We start from the raw sequence: 6,000 nt of genomic DNA, 5'->3' as shown, positions 1-6,000 counted from the left end.
CACCAGCTGATGAGAGAATCACACATTATCTATAATGCACCATAGAGAGATAAAGAGGTAGAATACACTAAAGAGAGGTCAAAAGACAGGGAGGGGAGAAGAGAAGGTCCAGAATACATCAAACAAATGTGAAAATCAAAATCTAAAGCTTTTATAAAAATAAGGGTATCTTTATGACCACAGGGTTAGAGAAGATTTGCTTAAGACACATAAAGCTAACTGTGAAAATTCTCTTCTTCAAAGGACATCAAAAAGAAAATGAAAAGACAAACCACATAATGAGAAAAATTATTTGAAATAAATGTATTTCAATGGTATTATATCTTGAGAATTTAATGAACTGCAAAAAGTAATGAAAACATAACTGGAAAATTTGACAGTCATTTTAACAAGTATTTCACAAAATATAAAATAAGTAAGAAGTTAAAACAGGCAAATTATTTAATCTTATTAATAGTTAGGAGGTTACACACCAAAACAATAATAAGATACCAATTTAAGTCTATTAAATTGGCACATCACTAAATCTACACAATGCCACAACTAGGCAAATACATGAGAAATGGGTATTTTTAATACGCTTGCAATTGGAATTAGTATAATCAATTCTAAAAAAAATTTAGCTCCATTGCTTAATGTAGAAAATGCAGATATTCCTAAGTAATTGTATATTTAATGAATGCACTATTAAATAAAAGATTATTCAATGGTATGTATTAAAGCATTTCATTCAAAGCTATTGCAGTAAACATAGGAACCACTGCAATGGGGTCTTGCAGTGGGGGATAGAGATTGGGCTGAACTTCAAATATAGCATGAGCAAGTAGAAATTCATACCCAAAGAGTAGGATGGAGGTCACTGGATGCAAAGGTAAGAGGCATTCTAGATGAACAGACTTAACAGATTCTTTCCGAATATATGCCAGTGTGAGCCAGTATCACCTATGAAGCAGTGGCAGATGAAGAATTGGATTGGATATTGAAAGTCATCAGATATGAAGTGTGGTAGATTCGTGCTAAACTGATTGAGCTGGGTTCTTTGCTAAAACTGGATTTATAAGAAAGTGCACAGAGAGGCCTAGGAGAAGGTTCAGGAACTCGACTGAAGTCCTGCCAAGTAAAAGTACTTTATCAATAAGGTAGGAAAACGCTTGTAAATGTACATTAAAAAGACTTTCTAAAGAATGCACCTGGCCATCTTGCTTATTGTCGCAAAATGCCAAAGAGAAAACAAAACAAGAAAAAAAGGAAAATAAAAATAACAGCAAACCAAATGTTTATCAGCGCAATTAAATAATAGGGAATTAAAGGTTTACAGAATCCCTTGAAAGATGGGTAAGCCAAGGGCAGAGAATATTATTTAAAAAATTGTATTGTAGTCATAAAATGGGATATTTTGCAACACTAAATAATAATGTCCACATCTACGTAAAATACCATACATAAATAATTGGCATAGAGTGTTGGTGAAAAAGCAAGTCACATAGGACAATTTTGAATTTAATATCCTTTTTGAAGCTCAAAACAACAACAACAACAGCAACAAGTATATTTGGGAATTCATGCATGCATTGTTCTTGAGGTTCAGACAAGAACACAGATATTTTTCTATGCACAGGAGGCAGAAATAGTAATTAATAGGGAATTCAAGGCTTATAGAATCCACTGAAGAATGGGGAAGCCAAAAGAGGAGAACATTGTACTGACTTCTAAATATCAGGATGCTGCAGAAATATCAGAAAATAACCTCCTGATCTCATTGGCTAGTAGTAGCATCAAATAGATGATGTGCTTGAAAATGACTACACGCTGATCAAAATCATTCTGTTCTCTATGGAGGCTGATGGTATTTCCTTCTCTTCTGCCTTCCAAGTATTACACGCTTCTTAATTTGGAAATCTAACCCAAAATGCTGTTGGCAGTTGTGTCAAAGAAATACAGCTCTAGGCTTCACTCCTATGAGACAGGCAGAATATAAAAGAGGGTGAAGTTGATGCTGAGTTGAAAAGAGATAATCTGGCACAATGATAAATATATTCTTTTAAAATTAAGGCAGTGATAAATACAAAATTCAAGACATTTGTTACCCCTACATAACAAAGGGAGAATTGGGAAGTCACACATGTGATAGTCATGGGCATTGCTAATGTTCTGGTATTCAAGTTGGTGCATGGGAGTTTATTTTTATTCCTCAGAACTTTCACATACATCTTATATCCATTCTAATGTGTGAACCACTACATTATAAAATTTGAAAGATTGAAAGTATTTAATTTAAATATTCAAAACCTAAACTGTACCACTCTGCTATTAGTGCATAAATTTAACTTACTCCAGGGAAAAATTTTATATGTAGCATCAGCACACATTTTAACAACACAAATGGTTCTGATGTATTATATAGGAGTAAATTATGTGTTGTTTACAAAAATAGCCCATTTGAATGCAGAGATGCACAAACAAGTCACATCATTTTTCTACTTTCTTAAAACATTAAGAATTATGTTTTCTTTATCTGCACTTTTTTCTGAAAAACATTGATTGTTCTAGGAATAAAGAAAAATTGCCGCTAGAGCAATTCCAGAAGAAAATAGTCATCACACTCAATGCACAGATTCAAGCACTAATTAATTTTTTTCATGATACTGTTATTTGTTAACAGTACAAATATTAGGTTTTCTTTTAGCCTAAGTAAGATGTCAATGTATGGCCTTCAAACCACTCATCATAGTAGGTTATTTTTTCCATGTTTTATTTAAACATGCTGGGTATTAAAAACACATTATATTTCCCTAAACTAGATATCTGTTTTATAAAATGATAATTATAGAATACATATATATAAGAAAATCCAAAGAGATAAAACAAGGCTTAAGCTCCTTGAAAAACCAATTGAAACAAAAGAAAAATATAGTAAGGAATTATCTTAATAATTAAACGTCTTGTTATATTAATAAAGATAATTATTATTTTAAAAACACAAAGGATAAAAAAAATAACCATTTTGAGATGATAACACACTAAAAGACAAATTGCCATTGTTTTTTAATGGAAAGAAACTTTATTTCACACTCAAAATATCAGTCCTGATTCTCTCTACTTACATAAACTATTAGTAAGTTTTAGTGTGTTTGTGTACATGTGCAAGCATGATATACAATAAAGTATATCAGTGGAATTTTAAAGAAATCCATATCAGGTCATTATGCTAGAAAATGACGTTACCTAACAAGGGCTCATTCTCTTTGAAAATATATATAAAATTATTTTTCCCATGCATTTATTTATTTATTTTCAATTTTTTAAATAACAAATTAAATTTTACATACTTATTGTGTGAAGCATGTTATTTTGAACCACGTATAGATTTGTAGAATGGCTTAACGGGGCAAATTAACATTGACAATGGCATTTAAAAAGATGACTTTTGCTAGCCAAGAAAACCTCTAACAATACTCTGTTTCAGATCTCTAAATTCAGTTCATACCTTTTAAAGGATACTTACTGAATACATATAATTTATTTCCCTGGAAAAGGTAACACGCCATTTTCTCTGTTAAAAAAAAAAAAGAGACAAATTCTATAGTGGAAAAGAAACAAGAGAATAAAAGAATTGGTAGAATCCCAGCTACTGCACAGTCATTTTTCTCTTGATTTCTCATACGGAGTCCTTTTTATTTGCTGAACAAATAGCCAATTGTTGGTGAAGTGAGGAGAGCTGTTCAACTGTGCCAGCTACTACCACCTGCTGCAACTAATTAAGTGTGATTATAGTGAAGAGGTGGCAACATTATCATAACCACCTGAAATTCTTGGTTTGAGAGAATGCCCAGAATTTCAGGGCATTGAACCAACAAAGACAAATCATTCAACTGATACAGAAGGTCTCTGAAGTTATTTAGCCCACTGTTTCTTTGGCTACTTATAGCATCAGGTCAACAAGTGAATTAAATATAATTCATCTGCTATCAGATAATACAAATCAGCATGGAAGTCAAACCAACTGCTACAATACAGCTGACTTGATTTATTTTTTTCATGGGAAGATTTCACTTTCCCTGAAAGATAAAACATACAACATTTGAAATAGCAGTTTTCCTACCAGAGTGATTTATTAGAGCAGACAAAGCCTACAGACTTATTTATTCTTGAATACAGCCACGATATGACTAAGCAGCCAGTAGTTTCACTGTGCTGGCGTTGGAGCTGAAGGCCCCAGAAGTGGCTCAGACCTCTACAGGCTGGAATCTTCTTTAGTTGCTCGAGATCTTCGTGCAGCTCCTTGTCCAAACCTGTGGCCAGGATGTGGGTATATGTTCCATCCTTTGACATCCTCTGTCTGTTCACAAACCAGTCTGGGATCCCGTGCTAGTGTAGATACTGCATAATGGTGATAACATGTTCCACCGCTTCCTCAGTGAATTCTCCTGTCCTCTTGGTGAGGTCAATGTCTGCTTTCCTCAACACCACCTGAGCATACCTTTGACCTACATCCTTAAAGACAGTGATGGCAGAGACTGTTTTCCACGCCCCGCCCCCACATTGTTGTTGGTGTTGAGTACTCACAAAATATGCTGGAACATCTCAGGAATCACTGGAGACATGACGGCAGCACTGGTGTTAAGCATGTAGGCCTCCTGTGGAAAAGCCCAAAGGAATTTACATTATAAAATTTTATCAAAAATTTTAATGTCTTACAAAACACTTGTAATGAGCAGAGATATCAGCAAATCTCAACCATTAAGAAGAAAATCGTTGATTCTCTGAATGTAAAGCCAAGTTCTTTGAAACCGACAAAACTATTTTGTCAACATTATCCCGTGTAAATTATTGAAACTAGGAATAGTGTCCCCAAAGCAAAAATGGAGATACTGCAGAAATGGCAATCATGTTTGCAGTCTTTCAGACCCTTACCTTCTATGTATGAAACTACAGTTTATGCTTCTACTGGCTCAGTTTGGGATTCCCAATACAACCTAAAGAATATAAATTGATAAACATATAAGGGAATTATGGAAAGTATCTGATGAGTTCAGGCAAAAAAAGAAAAACGCTTTTAAATAAAACATTTTAAAAAGTTGTAAGAATGGGGAGGTGCAAGTTGCAGTGAGCTGAGATAGCCCACTACACCCCAACCTGGGTGACAGAATAAGACTCCATCTCAGAAAAAACAAAACAAAACAAAACAAAAAGCGGGAAGAAGGAGTTCTTTTAAACCTAAACCACCCGAGTAATTGTCTTGATTCTTTGTGGGCAATGACATATATTGCGAAGGTGTGCGTGTTAAAGGAGAAACAGTTATGCTACGGGAGATACAAACGATTAGCATAAATACATGAAGATGACTTCAGGTAATTACTCCATTACATAGCAATTTAAGAAAAGTTAAATTTATGAACATATTACATAGTTAATCCTTGTGAATGTTGAAGTAAGTTCTTGAAAGTAGTTTTAAAATGTAACAGACAGAAGAAGATATCAGACAAAAATACCTAAGCTATATATTTAATGGGATATAGGATTCCATTTGCAGGGAAGGAAAGAAGGAAGGCAGGAAATCAGAAAAGAAGAAAGGAAAGGAGAGTGGATGGGAGGGATGAAGAGGGAGAAAAGAAAGGGTAGAAGGTAGGGTTAAGATGTCTTTATTTGAATAGCTGATCTATAATAAAAACTAGGATGCCTGCTACATTTTGATGAAATGACTGTAAGAATGAGGCCTACCTCCTAAAAGTATATATATTCCTTATGAATATAAAAATATATATATTCCTTATGAACAATATATATATATAACTATATATATATATATTCCTTATGAGCGATAAGGAAGTATATATGTATATATACTTTTTTTTAAAAAAAACTACTGATATATGTGGATTTCATGAACATTCTTTTTCTATGTGATTTTATGAGACATAATCCTAAGGGATCAGGGAGAATAATTTAACAAGATATCTAATACAATTGAAGCTACACTTTTCAGATTCCCAGAAATTC

The 6,000-nt window shown here is 33.5% G+C and overlaps 1 long non-coding RNA gene across 1 annotated transcript in view; it reads right to left on the bottom strand.

The window, feature by feature from the left end:
• Positions 1–296: 296 nt before the first annotated feature.
• LOC104657496 overlaps positions 297–6,000 on the bottom strand; it is a 37,640-nt gene continuing 31,936 nt past the window's right edge. Inside the window, exons 2-3 of the long non-coding RNA XR_747286.1 lie at positions 4,481–4,637; positions 297–1,956 (exon numbers count right to left, since the gene is read on the bottom strand). This is a non-coding gene — a long non-coding RNA (uncharacterized LOC104657496). The remainder of the gene's footprint in view (positions 1,957–4,480; positions 4,638–6,000) is intronic.

Source organism: Rhinopithecus roxellana, chromosome 1 (assembly GCF_007565055.1).
Source record: "Rhinopithecus roxellana isolate Shanxi Qingling chromosome 1, ASM756505v1, whole genome shotgun sequence".
NCBI lineage: Eukaryota > Metazoa > Chordata > Mammalia > Primates > Cercopithecidae > Rhinopithecus > Rhinopithecus roxellana.
The sequence above is the reverse complement of the archived record's forward strand: the minus strand, read 5'-3'. Positions and strand labels throughout refer to the sequence as shown.